We start from the raw sequence: 7,965 nt of genomic DNA, 5'->3' as shown, positions 1-7,965 counted from the left end.
CCTTTTGTTCTATGCTGGCCTTCAAATGCCATATTGTTTTCTTTTGTAATACTCTCAACCAGAAGTTTACAGACAAGTTTTATATGAGTAAAGAATACACTCAGAAAAGTCAGGGACAGAGTTTCCTTCAAGCCTTGGATTCTTTTCTTGTACAGTAAAAAGGAAAGCAAAAGTTAACCTGAACTTTTTCATTCCTATGTTCAATTCCTCTCCTGGGATCAGTTTCCACATCCAGTAACAGTTACTTCCACTTACTTCCAGTAACAATCTATGGTGCTGCTCCAGATAAAATGAATGTTTTCTGGCTTCATTGAAATAGCACAAGGACACCATTGGACATGAGGTAACACGTGTTTCAGAGACAACTTAGTGAAGTGTAATGAAATTTAAATTGCTTATAAATATATTATCCATAAGTACAGTTTGTTCAAACTTCTTAAGACAACAAAATTTGTGAATTTACCTTTAATTATCAAACTAATTCTCTGAAAAAGATAATTTGGGTCAAAATATATAGAGAGAAAATGCCCTCTACAATGAAAGAAGGTATTGGGTTTACACATTTCTGTTTGTAACACTTTCCACAATGTCTTTGCACGTGAAGCACTGAAACACAGAAAAAAAATCTGATTGGATATTTCAAACCAATGATTTCATATTTTTAAGTGGCTGACAATAAATAATATCCGTTCTATCAAGAGATAGTGAAGACTTCTCTAATTACATATGCCAAAAAGTTTTGGGTTCAGAAAAGAATTGAGCAAATGGAAAAGATAAGAAAACAGTGTTCTTAGAAGTCCTAGTTAAGAGAATTGTCTTCAGTAGTGAAGGAAGGCCAAAACATTTTCATATAATTGTGTTAATATTTTTAGCACCTACAATGATTTTACAGAGCCTATTTGGCTCACTACAATACAGAACAGATTGAATGAAGACATGAAAATAAATTCAACATCCAAATGAGGCAACTTAAAGAGTTTTAAAAGAGAAATCATGAAGATGTAGCAGTGGTAGAGACCATATAGTCCTTCAGCTTCACTAGACTTGAAGCCAATAAGCTGTGATTAATTGGAAATCAGTCAAGAGCTAAGAGGCGGATATAGAAGTAGGACATAGAAGCATTGTCATTTTGCAACAAACAATGTCTTCCAAGGTATGGGTGATTTAACTCTATTCTCCTCTATACATCTTGGTGAACAAATGCTAGACCAAGAGAAAAAAATCTATTGAAATAACTTTGCATAGAATAACTTCACTGTTCCTGAGAATGTATCTAAGGAAAGTCTTAAGAGAAAAGATAAAAGTGCAGTATTTTCGGTTTCCTCTAAGCATCATTTTAGCCAAATGTATCTTTGAGGTTAGAATTGATTAAAACCAAAAATGATGGAGTACATATTTTTGTGGGCACTTTAGACACAATAAGTCTTTCAAGGTAAAAGAAAAAGAAAAATTATAGCCAAATATTTGTGACCACAGTTTCTTGGAATATTTTCTGGAGACAAAGTTTTACATTAGATTTCACTTCATTAACATAGATGTTGTTTCATGGCAACCAAATTCAAGACCGAAGTTTAATGGACAGGCTTGGCCAATTAAACAGGATGAAAGAAGAAAACTGCAAATAATATTTATGTATTTATTTTTCTTTTTTATTGTGAAAATACTGTACAGAGGGGTTACAATTACATGGGCAAGATAATGAGTACGTTTTTCATCTAGCATTGTACCCTCCTCCATTGTTTCCCCATCCCATCTCTTCCCATTCTACCCTGCCCCCCACCCAATCCTCCTACACCACACCCCCCATCTCGCACTAAAGTTGTGAAGTACGTTTTCAACATAAGGACTTATACATCTCATTGTTGCAATGGGTCCACAGGTATCCCTATTTAAACAATTTGTTTTTTCCCTTCCCCTCCACAAATTATACCGATATCAAATACAGTAAAACAGAGGTTATACCATGGGGGAGGGACAAACAAAGCAACCAAGAAATAATCTTATAAATGTGTTATAAACAATTGCATGAAAGGAAACAAAAACATTTGAATACATATCTTAGGGATCATTTCCATAACAACAACTTATCTGATTTTTTCAGCTTGACTCAGACATATACTTGTTATTGCAAATAACCGAAACCATGGGACCTATGTTTCTTTGGGCCTGGCTTACTTCACTTAGTATAATTTTTCCCAAGTCTTTCCATTTCCTAAAAAATGTGGCAATGTTATTCTTTCTGATGGAGACATAGAATTCCATTGTGTATATATACCACATTTTATTGATCCATTGCTCTACTGAGGGGCATGTGGGTTGATTCCATATCTTAGCTATAGTTAATAAAGCTGTAATAAACATAGTCGTGCTGGTAGCTGTAGTGTGGTCTTGTTTGTGAACATTTGGGTAAAGGCCCCAAAGTGGAATTGCTGGGTCATAGGGGCGCTCTATGTACAGTCTTTTGAGTAACCTCCATACTACTTTCCAAAGTGGTTGAACAAGTTCACACTCCCAACAACAATGCAGTAAGGTTCCCTTCTGTCCACATCCCCTCCAGCATCTGTTGTTATTAGAGTTCTTGATTTTTGCCATTCTAACTGGGGTGAGGTGGTATCTCAATGTTGTTTTGATTTACATTTCTTTTATGGCTAGGGAATTTTAGCATTTCTTCATGTGCTATTGGCCATCCTTCTTTCCTCTTCAGAGAAGTTTCTCTTTAAGTTTTTAGCCCACTTATTTATTGGGCATTTGTTTCTTTGAGGATTTGTTGTTGGGGGATTTATTTATTTTTTTGAATTCCAGGTATATTTTAGATATGAGACCCTTTTCCGTTGTATGGGCTAGTGAAAATCTTCTCTCAATCTGTTGGCTTTCTCTTGATCTTTCTAGATATGTCTTTTGCCATGCAGAAAACTGCAATTTCATGCAATCCCATGTGTCCAACCTTTCTTTGATTTGCTGTGTTTCTGGGTCTCGATTAAGAAAATTTGGGCCTGTGCCAAGGAGTTCTAGGGTTTCTCCTATTCCATCCTGTAATGTTTTCAGTGTCTGATTTGACTCCGAGGTCTTTGATCCATTTGGAGTTGATTCTGGTGCAGGGTGATATATACAGATCTAGCTTTAGTTTTCTACAAGCAGTTAACCAATTTTGCCAGCACCATTTATTGAAGAGCCTGTCTTTCTTCTATTCTATTTTTTTTAGCTCCCTTATCGAAGATTAGATGGCTATAGTTCTGTTGGTTCATTTCTGGGTTTTCAATTCCATTCCATTGGTCCTGAGGACTGTTCTTGTGCCAGTACCAAGCTGTTTTGATTACTATGGCTTTATAGGACAGTTCGAAATTTGGCATTAATATTCATCCAGCACTGTTCTTTCTGTTGAGTATCGTTTTTGCTATTTGGGGTCTTTTATTGTTCCATATGAATTTTTGGATTGACACTTCGATTTCCTTGAAAATAATGGCAAATAATATTTAATGAATTACTTTGACGAATTATTTTGCCAGAAGAAACAAGGAAAAATATAATTCAAAATCAATTGACTTAAAAGTATGAAGAAAGGGTAGTGAAGAGAGATTAGAGAAAAGATAGAGGATTGTTTTCTCTCCAGTGGAGTATTGGGTTCTTTTTCTTGTTTCTTCCATTCTATCTTCACAAGCTTTCAAATGTGTATCAGGACTGGATTATCCAGTTCAGACAGAGAACTACTAGAAGAAAAATACTATTTGCAGCAGATATAGGTGATTCATAACCTTAGACAATCTATTTAAATCTGTTAAAAATTCTCCCCTATCCCAAACTTCCCTCTTTGAATAGCTTTGTTTGCTTTTCCCAAGACTGCCCTTCATTAACTGCCTAAAATTTTGAGAGGTCATATTCATACTCCCTAGAGACTGCTGTTTGGTTGTGATTTTTGTTTGTTTTTGTTTTTTGTTGTTTTTTTAACTGAATTTGAAAAGGTTGTGCAAGTATGTTACAATTAAACATGTCCATCTAATTGTCCTATACTCCTAAATCAGAGTCACTCCTTCCATCATTCTCAAGCAACCCTTTCTCCAAGATTTAGTTTCAATTTACCACTTCCTTTATCATGTGTGTACATTGAGTATTCTAGCTGTACTTGCCCCTTGTTCATTTTTAATTCATTCTATGCCTTTACTATAATTCCTCTCTGATTTCAAATTCCGGATAGTCATTCTGTTAAACTATCTGTTAATACTTTGAAAGGTTTATATACATTCCATGGAGTTTCAATCCTGCATATGCTTGAACTGATGTCAGCTTATATTTCCATAATTCATTCATCTGCAGTAACAATTTGCAAGACTGGAGACATGAGGCACCTAAACATGATTTTATTTCATCCATTTGGGAGAGTAATCTTTAGTCAAAAAGAACGTTAAAAATCGCTTAGAATGTATTCCTAACTACCAATTTTTAAAAATGGCTTTGCACAATGGTGTGATTGTTTTATTTTACATGGGATAATATTTTATACTACCTATAAGTTTTCGAAAAAGAAGAAAACTAAAATTTATTCTTATAGAGGAACATGATAGAAATAGAAGACAGATTTTATTTTTGGCATATCACTGATATGAGTACCCATATTCAAGACTTAAAGTCATATTTCTTACTATGTTAGAGAGATAGGGTAAGCATAAAATAACCTTTCTTAATATTTTAGACAGATAGGGAAAACATAAAATAACATATGATAAGGCAACTATTTTTGACTTTTTAAAATGTACCTTATTAAATGATGAAATTTACTTTATTAGCTAAAGTTTGGGTTGGAAATTTGGGAGGCTGATCTATTTAATGCATTTCTGGAAGGCCCCTAATGAACAACACAAGTTGTGTGTGGTTCTATTTCTACACTTTAATGAATGGTTGAACGAGTTTGGCATTAGTGCTGGGTAAATAATTCAATTCTATTGTAACTTGTTCCCTACACTTGAAAAACTTGTAATGTCACTAAGTATCAACTACTTGTCAAATGTTATTTTTGCTAATGTGATTTTAAAATGTTTATTTGAAAAGGAATACACTTTCATGAGATTAAATGTAGATTAGCATTGGTTTGAGAGTGACATTTTCATTCAGCAGAACCATGTTGTACTGAAGGCCCGGTGTTTTGAAGCACTAAGGATTTCTCAATGTTTTTCTGAATTACATTTGACCTCTAAGCCAAGTTTTCCGGGCCTTGGTAGACCAATTATGGATCTATCCTTCCAGGAACTATTTTTTGGCCCACTTATACTGGAATAAAATCTTTCCTTAATCATAGGGGAGGGGAATAAAAAATAATTTTATGGCACTTTGTGAACTTCACTCATATGGGCTTTTCATCTGTAAGATGAATGTTTGAATTACAGTACTTTCTCTCAAATTTTGTGAGCTCATCCTTCATTGTAAGTTGCTTTCCATTTCGTAATTACTTACTGCTAATTCTTGCATCTCAAGGAATTGGGGCCCTGAAATATAAGAAATGAGAAATTGAGATGGTTCTTCAATTACTTTGTGTTGGCATGTTGCATGGTCCTTGGTGAGAAGTCTTGCCCCTGTTATGTGATGATACAGGTAACTGGGAACTGGGATCCTGTGACCCATGGGACCTGCAGAAGAATAATATTTTTAGACATCTTATCAGCAAATTTGGGCATAATCAGTTGGAATGCTTCAGAAATATTGAGAAAAACAATTTGGGACCAGTTAGTTAAAACAATAAACAGAGCATCAGAGTAAAATACCTTATAGATTAGAGGAAAACAACATTTTTTGCCATGTGAATTCAGAAGACCAAGAACAGTTACAATGTATCACAAGTTTATACCAAAGACATTGCATTGATACTTTTTATATTCTAATATATATTTTAAACCTAATTATGTATATTCAAATTCTATTTACTGAATAAATAAATATCAATTTATTTGTCAAATTACCATTTAATTTTAGTAAGTTTCACAGTGTGAAATACAAAATCAGCACATATAAAATATATAACTATATATAATATAATAAAAAGTCACATGTTTTGCATTGTTCAGTTGAGGTTACTGCATCATAGGCAACTCTGTTTTAAAGTATTATTCAATTATCTCTACATAAGTGTTTGATAGAGTTAGACCTAAAGCTTTACCAATTGTAGATTTACAGCCTGGAGGCAAGAGGAAACACTGTGATTAAAACATTACCAATTTAAGGCCTAATAACGAGGAGAAACATATGGACTACTCCTGCGACTATGAGAATAATTAGTGACAGAAAGGGAGTAGTGTAAGTTCCTGCCTGGTTGGATGGTAGACAGGCCAGGACATTAAGTTACCATGCATATCAACAATTTTTTCACCTTCTTGGCTTTAGGTACTTTTGAAATGGTAGGTATAATAACCAATTGTATTTTGATAAAATACCTTCTAATCTGAACAGTTCTATCTGAACTGTTCATCTCTCTACGATCCCTTAAAACTATGATTAGTTTTGTTCAAGTACGACAATCTATGCTGTCAGACTAACATAGTCTGGCTAGTTTGTTCCTACATGGAAGAAGGGTCAAGGTTAGGTAGTCATTTGTGCCAGTTAGACCTCATTTGTGATAATGTCAGCTGCAGAAGTTTAGAAATAGCTCTTAAGCAAGGCTTACTTTGAATCCATTAGCACCACAAAGCTAATTCAGTTGGATAAATAAGTACTTGAAAAAGCCAGCACTTTTGGACGTAGCTATAAATAATTGAAAGTACTATCAAATTCCAAGTGAAAAAGATTTAAAATAGTCATCGACAAAAAAATTTTCAAATGTGATCAATCGACTGAACAATATAATTTTTTCCCACTATTCACAGAATTTTAGGGAAATAAGATCAATAGCATTGTTAGGAACAATAAGGTTTCCTTGTTATAAGTAGGCACTCATAGATATAAGCCTGTGTAAAGATTGCATCATTAACTACTTAAATTTAGAGGATACTACATGCTTCAGCAGTATGTATACACAAATTACAATACAGAGATTAACATGGCACTTGCACAAGGATGATATGAAAGTTTGTGAAGTATTCCATAGTTTTCTTTCTTCAGATGCAAGAAATGAAAAACAGTTATTAAAAAGTGGATTACAAAATTACAAGTGTAACAATACACGTAATTCATATAATTAAATTTAGTTTGACATCAGTGTATTAAATCTTCACCTTAGAAAGAAAGGCGTTTACATAGCATAAACTTTACAAAACTTTTGAAATTAGACAACATTGTCATTTTATCCCAGAGAAAATAATATTAGGACCTAGGGAAAAAAGGAATCTTAAGCTGGTTCTATATGAAATGCAATCTGAAAGGACACATTATTGAACCTATATATTTTAAATAATGTAAAATTCAAGTATATCTAGGAGAGAATAAAATAAATTATGAACATTATACAAACATAGAATATAATATATTTTAATATATACTTTTTCAGAAAAGCACCAGAAATACTTTAGTTTCTGTACTACTCATTTCAAAAGATAAACTAAAATTATTTCTGATTAAAAAATCACAAACACTGCAGGAATCATACATGTATACAAAAACACTTCTATAAAATTTGCCATCCAATACAGGCAATTCAGTTGAAAGAATTCCGCTGAATCCATGAATTTTTCCAGTAAGATATTTGTGTTGCCAGGAGCTGGTGGCTCACACCTGTAATCCTAGCTACTCAATAGGCTGAGATCTGAGGATCCCGGTTCAAAGCCAGCCTGGGAAGGAAAGACTGTGAGACTCTTATCTTCAATAAACTACTAGAAAACTGGAAGTGGAGCTGTGGCCTACGTGGTAGAGTGCTCACCTTGAGCTGAGCACAGGGATAGCGCCCAGGCTCAAAGTTCAAGACCCATGACAGACAAAAAAATGTTATTGCTCTTATTTGGATTGTGAAAATATTTTGTATGGACACAAAGGATGAACTTGCATTTT

General features: G+C 33.8%; 1 pseudogene; it reads left to right on the top strand.

Annotated features, from left to right (window-relative positions):
• The first annotated feature begins 6,976 nt into the window (after positions 1-6,976).
• LOC138814788 (U6 spliceosomal RNA) lies at positions 6,977-7,073 on the top strand (annotated as a pseudogene).
• Positions 7,074-7,965: the final 892 nt, after the last annotated feature.

Source organism: Dipodomys merriami, unplaced genomic scaffold (assembly GCF_024711535.1).
Source record: "Dipodomys merriami isolate MVZ:Mamm:240054 unplaced genomic scaffold, mDipMer1.0.p SCAF_610, whole genome shotgun sequence".
Classification (NCBI taxonomy): domain Eukaryota; kingdom Metazoa; phylum Chordata; class Mammalia; order Rodentia; family Heteromyidae; genus Dipodomys; species Dipodomys merriami.
The sequence above is the reverse complement of the archived record's forward strand: the minus strand, read 5'-3'. Positions and strand labels throughout refer to the sequence as shown.